The sequence below is a fragment of the Suncus etruscus genome, chromosome 14 (assembly GCF_024139225.1).
Source record: "Suncus etruscus isolate mSunEtr1 chromosome 14, mSunEtr1.pri.cur, whole genome shotgun sequence".
Lineage (NCBI taxonomy): Eukaryota > Metazoa > Chordata > Mammalia > Eulipotyphla > Soricidae > Suncus > Suncus etruscus.
Genome location: NC_064861.1, coordinates 283372 through 291506, shown reverse-complemented (window position 1 = coordinate 291506; position 8135 = coordinate 283372). Strand labels below are relative to the sequence as shown.

Genomic DNA, 8135 nt, shown 5'->3' with positions numbered 1-8135 from the left:
AATCACTGATCAGGGTAGGGTCAGTAACATAATAATTCCCTAAAATATTTACATACACAACAATTGGGGCCGTGATCTACACAAACAGTGGAAAGCAGAATTCCACATCCCATTAGCTCCAGAAGAGCCCAAATCTTCTTTTGATTTAAAAATTCAAAATTTTCAGTAGGGGCCACTACCATAAAAACACCAGCACCAATAAAAATAAAATGGAAATCTGATGAACCAATTTGGACAGGTCAGTGGCCCCTTAAAACTGATAAATTAAACGTGCTGACAGAATTAGTGGAGGAACAGCTAAGTTTAGGACATATTGAACCATCTTTTTCTCAATGGAATTCACCTATATTCACTATAAAAAAAAATCCGGTAAATGGAGATTTTTTTTTGTCCCCCAATTCACAATACATACCCGGCAAGGGGCCTGTGTTGAGGTGTATATGGGGTGCCTTTACTGTACCTCCTCTTTCTATACAGCCAGTGTAAAGAACACAGCCTGTGGTAAGATTTGGGAGGCCTTATCTTATCTTTTATTTATTTATTTTTTTTCTTCAGAGCAAACTAAAGTTGTTTTTTTTGTTTTTTTTTTTTAAAGTAAGAATTCATTTAAAGGACAAAATTGATCAACATAATGAGGTAAACTAATATAACATAATATAGTGACATAACATAACATATAATATAATTGATATAATAATACATGTAAGTCAAAGAAAATTTCTGATTAAAAACACAATTGTTTTTTTCATAATGGCTTACATATCTTTCACTGTAGTATTTTGGGTACATATTCACATTGAATCAGGGGAATACCCATCACCTAATATGTCCTCTTCTCAATCAAAAATCAAATATGCTGAAAATAGGCAGAGTCCTGTCTAGAGGCTTCCAACCTCAGTTTGAGAGAGGATGTTAAAAAAGTAATTAAAATACCACAACAATACACAAAAAAAATATCGAATTAAATAACCGATAAGCACCACAGCAATAAAGACCGGCACCACACAATAATCTCGGTTCTGAAATCAAATCATACTCAAGTGCGAAAAAGAAAGAGAAAGACAAAACAAAATAAAATAAAATAATATTGGAGACATCAACCGTAATCTCCACACCAAAATAAAGACGTCAAAAAAATAGATCATTTATTCTCCTCTTGCTGCTTTCGTGGTATGTGGAAGACTTCTACTTTATCTTGGATGGTAAAATCAGTCCTGTTTCTAAAGATCTTGGTGGCTGTGCAGATCAGGGAATGGAGTTTATGAAGTCTTTCTTTGTGGTTCTAGCAGTTATGCTTCTTCAATGTCATTTTTTTGTTTTTTATGTGTTCTAGGTGTTTCAGAATAGTGCTACCATTCTGTGTTTTTCTTTTGTCTTCTGACTTACTTCATTTAACATAACATGATCTAGGTCCATCCACGTTGCTGCAAAGTCTGTGATTGTATCATTTCTAACTGCCATGTAATATTCCATTGTATATATGTACCACATCTTAATGATCCATTCATCTGTTGTTGGACATCGAGGTTGGTTCCAAGATTTGGCTATTATACTGAGTGCTGCAATAAATAGTGGGGTGCATATGTATTTTGGAATGAATGTCCTTCCATCTTGGGGGTATATGCCTAGGAGAGCAATTGCTGGGTCAAATGGCAGCTCAATTCTGAGTTCTTTGAGCACTCTCCAGACTTTTCTCCATAGATGTTGGACCAAGGGGCATTCCCACCAGCAATGAATGAGAGTTCCTTTCATACCACATCCTCTCCAACAAAGGTTGTTCCCATTATTTTTGATGTGAGCCAACCTCACTGGCGTGAGGTGGTATCTCATTGTTGTCTTGATTTGGATCTCCCTGATGATGAGCGAAGGTGAGCATGTTTTCATGTGTTTGTTGGCCATCCTTCTCTCTTCCTCAGAGAAATGTCTATTCATTTCGTCTCCCCATTTTTTATGGCTTCGTTTGGTTTTGAAGGGCTCAGGTTTCTGAGCGCTTTGTATGTTCTAGATATCAGCCCTTTATCTGATATATCAAGTGAAAAGATTTTTTCCCATTCTGTTAGCTGTCTTCTTGCATTAAGTAGGGTTTCTTTTGCCATGCAGAAGCTTTTTAGTTTGATATAGTCCCATTTGTTTATAGTTGATGCTAACGTTTTTGCCATTGGTGCTCCGGTCTCAAAGACCCTTTTGATATAAAGGTCTTCGAGTGTTCTGCCTATTTTATTCTCGATAAACTTTATAGATTCAGGTCTGATTTCCAGATCTTTGATCCATTTTGAGTTGACTTTTGTATAAGGAGTGAGATATGGGTCGATTTTCACTTTCGTGCATATGAGTTTCCAGTTGTACCAACACCATTTGTTGAATAGGCTTTCTTTGTTCCATTTCATATTCTTGCCTCTTTTATCAAATATTAGTTGGCTATATATCTGGGGGTTTATGTCTGGGAATTCTGTTCTAATCCACTTGTCTGAGGTCCTGTCTCTGTTCCAGTACCATGCTGTTTTTATTACTATGGCTTTATAGTATAGTTTCAAGTTAGGTAAGGAGATACCTCCCAACTTCTCATTTTTCAGAATGTGTTTAGCTATCCTGGGTCTTTTATGGTTCCAAATGAATTTTATAATTGATTGTTCTATTTCTTTAAAGAATTGTGTCTGGATTTGGATAGGGATTGCATTAAATCTATATAGCAGTTTGGGTAAAATAGTCATTTTGACTATGTTAATTCTACCTATCCATGAGGATGGGATGTTCTTCCATTTCTTTAGATCCTCTTTAATTTCTTTCTGAAGTGTTTTAAAGTTTCCCTGGTATAGATCTTTCACTTCTCTTGTAAGGTTGATTCCTAGGTATTTGATATTTTTTGATACTATCTTAAATGGAATTGTATTTTTAATCTCTCTCTCCTCAACTTTATTGTTTGTATATAAAAATGCTACTGTCTTTTGTGTATTGACTTTGTATCCAGCCACTTTACTGTATTGGTTGATTGTTTCTAGGAGTTTTTCTGTGGATTAAATGGAGATTTTTAATGAATCTTAGAGCTGTAAATTTATCATGATAACTATGGGCAAATTGCAGACTGGTTTACCATCACCTGCTGTTATTCCAAAGGAATGGCCACTAATTATAATTGATCTGAAAGACTGCTTCTACCATATTCCTATCCACCCAGATGATAAAAAACATTTTGCATTCTCAGTTCCTTCTCTCAATAATACCCATCCCTGCAGATGTTTCCAATGGACTGTTCTCCCCCAAGGCATGCTAAATTTCTCAACAATGTTCCAGTTTTTTGTAGATAAGGTTTTGAGCCATGCTCATAAAAAATTTTCTCAAGCCATGATATTTCATTATACAGATGATATCTTGCTCACAATGAACAATGAAACAGATTTTCAGGACTTACACTCTTATGTTATTGGCCGTTTACAAATATCAGGACTGAAAATAGTTTTAGAAAAAATACAGATAACTAAATGCAGTTATTTAATCTGTTTAAAATGTTGAAGGGTGACCCTGCTTTAGATATATCACCTGAGAAACTTAACAACAGCTGCCAAAAATGAATTGGACATTGTAGCAGGACAGCCCCTGAAGAGGTTGACTGATGGAGGGATGGAGAATGAGGCCCTTTTCTTCCAGCTCGGAGCACGTGTCTGCCACCCTGTCTAGCCCAAGGTTCTGAGGTGAAACGGCGGGTAAACAGCTCGCAGACAGTCAGGCTCGTGGAAATATTTGCTTTATTCGGATAGACAAAACTGAAGTCCAAAGACTCAGCTTCAGTTCCAGCCAGCCAAAAAAGCCCTCGCCTTCCACAGACCCTTGCTCTTATAGTCCAGAGTCAGGTCCCACCCAATGGTGGGATCAGATACCAACCAATGGTGGAAGCAGAATCAGGTCCTACCCTAGGGTGGGGGCAGAATGCCAGGTCACACCCTAGGGTAGGGCACAATCACGTAATCAGATTAGGGTGAGCAACATAGTAATCCCCCAAAATATTTACATACACAACAATTCCCCCTTTTGTTTTTAGTAAACAAACAATATTGTCTACAATTATTAAAAGAAAAATTAGTCAATAATAAAAGAGCGGCTGTTTGCATAAGTGCATCACAGGAAAATGTAAAGAATAACTTCTAACCTAAGCACAGGGTGTCTAAAACCAGAAACATGTATCAAGGAATCAACTACAACCTCCTGAGAAGATAAATCTAAGACGTACATAGATCTTTCGAGAGACACCAGAAAGGTTGCGTAGCAGGCAAGAAGAAGCAACTTTTCTTTATTTGTTGTTGTTGTTGGTGGTGGTGGTCGTCGTTTTTGGGTCACACCTGGCAGTGCTCAGGAGTTACTCCTGACTCCACGTTCAGAAATCGCTCCTGGCAGATACCGGCATTTGAACCAATGACCTTCTGCATGAAAGGCCAATGCCTCACCTCCATGTTCGGCCTCTATGCTATCTCTCCAGCTCCATTTTCATTCAAGTTCAGGTAGACCAGAAAGCCCATCTTTGAGGGCATTGAACTAGGCCTTTATTTCGGAAGAAGAGGCACATACACCCTCTGCACAGTGGGGAGCCACTGCAATGATGATCAATAGGTATCTGAACTTAGTCCAAGTTCTTAATCCAGTCTGAAGTCCATAAGATGTCTGAAATTGATGTCGATTATTTATAGATGGGAGCTTAAGTCACAAACCAAAACAAAATGTTTAAGGCAGAGACCCTCCCTGTGTAAATAAACAACTTGAGGGCCCATCCAAAATGGATGGAACCTTCTATAAACCTAGTATTTTGCCTATGATGCGCCCACGCAAAAAACCCTGAGAACAGACAAAAATATCATTTGGGAAATTATAGACAATAATATATAACTCACAAACCTAAAGTCAAGAAAGCAAAACCTTAATGTAATACAACATCGATTCCTAATATTAAAAACTAAAATAGAAAAACATTAATTACGATAGTCAAAAGAAGTGTAGTACAAAACGTAACTTCAAAGGATTACAGTTATAGGAAAAACAACAGATGTAATTTCTACAGAGTTCAATACCAATCTGTAAATATGAGGGGTCTGGAACTCCAAAAAGACTGGCAGAAGACACTTGATGGGTCTGGAAAAGTGGGTTGAAGCCTTGTACAGGAGATAACATCAAGCTGAATGAAGAAGGAAGGCCAGTACAGTCATCCATGTGTTGGGGCATCCCCAAGCGTTACATCATTACATCATAAGTTGGTTGGGCTTCTGTATTTCCTTTGGGATCGGTGCAATCTTGGGGTAGCCATTGTAGAAACGGTCAACAATAGCATTTTGTATGTGGATGGAAAACCAGAAATTCAGATAGCACAGTTTAACTGGGATCCAGAGACTGTGGGTCTTGTCCATGGATCTTTTCTCTGGTGTTACATTGTGACACAAATCCCAGGTGGCTTCATTTCCAACAAGTTTGCAGCATATATGGTGTAAAACTCCAACAGTCATGGATTTCTTCTTCCCACCGAGATCAGGAAGCTTGTAGTTGTGGGTGAAGGAGATGGGTTGCACATGTGAAATCCTGAAAATTAAAATGTTAAGGACTAGGAAGAGAGAAGGAAGGATAAGGAAGACTAATTTGGGGAAGATAAAGTTAGGAAAAAGGAAACTATATACAAAATATGCAGAACAGACAGACACTAAACAAGACATACATACACAGACTTCACAAAAAATATGGCCATAACACTCACTCATACTAAAAAATATTTGTTGGAAAGGATCCAAAATAGAGCAAAAGAAAAGAGAATTCAGCTGAATCAACTAAAAGCTCCTTAAAATGTAATAGCCAGCAATTGTTTAGATAAATCATTTCAAATTCACTAAAAATATTTTTTTTTTGCCTAGCAGATCTGAAAGAGAATTTCATGCATAATACAAACATGGAAAATCTACTATACGTGTATATCAGTATATATACAAAGTTATTGTATAACAGTAACTTTATGATAATCAATCATAGGCAAGAAACATTGTGAAGAAAGTCCACCTAAAATTATCATTATGTAAGCGTCTTAAAACCTAAATTGAGGGAAATAAAGCAATGATGTTAAAATAAAAAGAGTGAAAGTCGTTAAATGAGTATACCTAGAAAAAAAAACTACATTAATATGATGAGAAATTTCTCTTTCAGGTGAACCTTGACTAAATTAATTTGTAAAATTTCATGATTAACTGAGACCTAGAGCAATAATGAAATTAAGACATAAATCCATCCTACAAGGAAACACATTGGGGATTCATGATTTTCAATCTATATTCATTGATCATGCCTGTGGAAAGAATTCTAGAGCATTAATAGCAACTGATAAGGAAGTAAAATGATTATCTGGTGTTCATTGTAGATCTCTAAGAAGTATAAAACAGGATGTATGCTGCTGTGGATTTCACCAATGTATTAGGGACTTTTTTGATCTTCTTGTCATCAAAATTTATCCAGTGTTGTTTTGCAGCAATTTTACAGTATGAAGTACAGTGTCCATATTGAACTTTACCATAATGGTTTGACACCGATGATAAGTTGTATTTCTTAATCTTGCTTTTATTCTCTGAAGTGAATTCCTCTAAATTGAGGTCTTCTAAAGGAAAATCTACATAAGTATGCAATTTTTTTATTTGCCATCAAAAGCAAAACGTTTCAAGTGTATTATAAGTACTGGTGGCAGTTTCCATAAATACGTTTTCTTTGAAAAATCCCTTCTATTTTTGCAACTGTTGCACAGAACTTTGTTGTCATTTCTTAATTCTTCTTCCTTAAAAAATTCAGAGAGGCATTCCTGTAATGTACATTTATCTGTAGATGTAACAGCCAAAGACAAATGAACAAATGTCTCATAAACCTCAGACTTTTGGTGGCAAGTGAGACACTGGAGTATAGATTTGAATTGTCCTTGAAAGAGATCATAAATAATAGATTTATGAGCCTTTTGGTGTTCTGGACTAAATTGTTCATAATTTTCATTTCCCATGAGATGTGTAGTTTTGTCTGTCATTAGATTTACAGTAAGCAAGTCCTGATGTAATCCCTCTATTAGGAACATCAGTAGTTCGTGAGGATCCTGCTGATTGTGTCCAGCAAACTGGTCATTAAGTAAACCAATTGTTACTTTGAAGCTTTCAGGGTTAATATATCTATGAAATCCATTTTCCATGGTTTTGATGATCCGACCAAATTCTTCGGCTAATTTACCTTCATGCCCCATCGGATTTTTCTTGTTAATATCCTTTTTATAATGATCTTTATAAAAATACTGAGTTAAGTCTGAAATATTATACAAGCATTGCAATATTGAGTTCATGTAGCAAGAGTTTCCTATATTTTGGAGCCCAGTTAAGACAGGTTGCTGTCTTTCCTTTTGCATCTCGGAGTGTAAGGGTTTATCACTACCATCAGTCTCACTCATTCTATGGTGTGTGACAGCTAAATCGTTCCCTGCCCCAGAGACCTTAGTAATATTACTGCTGTTAGTGTCTGAAGTATTCTGTTTTTTCTCTGAAGGGGAGTTTGTAGTCTGAACCTGATCATTTGTGCTAGCCCGATTTCTAACAAGACGTAATGGAACCCAAAATTTCTTGGGAGGGTCATCATTTATAGAAACATAGGCATAACCCCTTCCTCTTAGGAGAAGATAGCCAGCTATCCATTTTTCATCCTCCTTGATCCAAATAGGTTTATGGGTTGTTTCTTGTCTCTGAATATCTTCTTTAAAATGTCTTTCCGCTGCAGTGTAGCTTTCCCCTTGGGGTAAGTTAAAGTAATTTAGTGTGATAAGAGTCAAAGATAGCAAATCCGTTGGTGGTAAACCTCTTTTTCTATTTTTTTGCAATTGAGTTTTTAAGGTTCTGTGAGTCCTTTCTACAATGGCCTGTCCCCTACAATTGTAAGGAATTCCTCTGAGATGTCTTATCTGCCATTCCTTACAAAAAAATTCAAAAGTTTTGCTAACATAGGCTGGCCCATTATCAGTTTTTATAGAATATGGAATACCCATCACAGAGAAACATTGTAAAAGAAAACTACAAGCAGCCTTAGATTTTTGAGAAGACATGGGAATTGCCCACATAAACCGAGAATAAGTGTCCACCACAACATGAAGA

At 36.5% G+C, this 8135-nt stretch overlaps 1 non-coding gene across 1 annotated transcript; it reads right to left on the bottom strand.

Annotated features, from left to right (window-relative positions):
• Positions 1-385: 385 nt before the first annotated feature.
• Positions 386-518, bottom strand: LOC126028769 (small nucleolar RNA SNORA51). Its single transcript, XR_007502484.1, has one exon. It is a non-coding gene; the product is annotated as a small nucleolar RNA SNORA51 (small nucleolar RNA).
• Between the last annotated feature and the right edge of the window lie 7617 nt (positions 519-8135).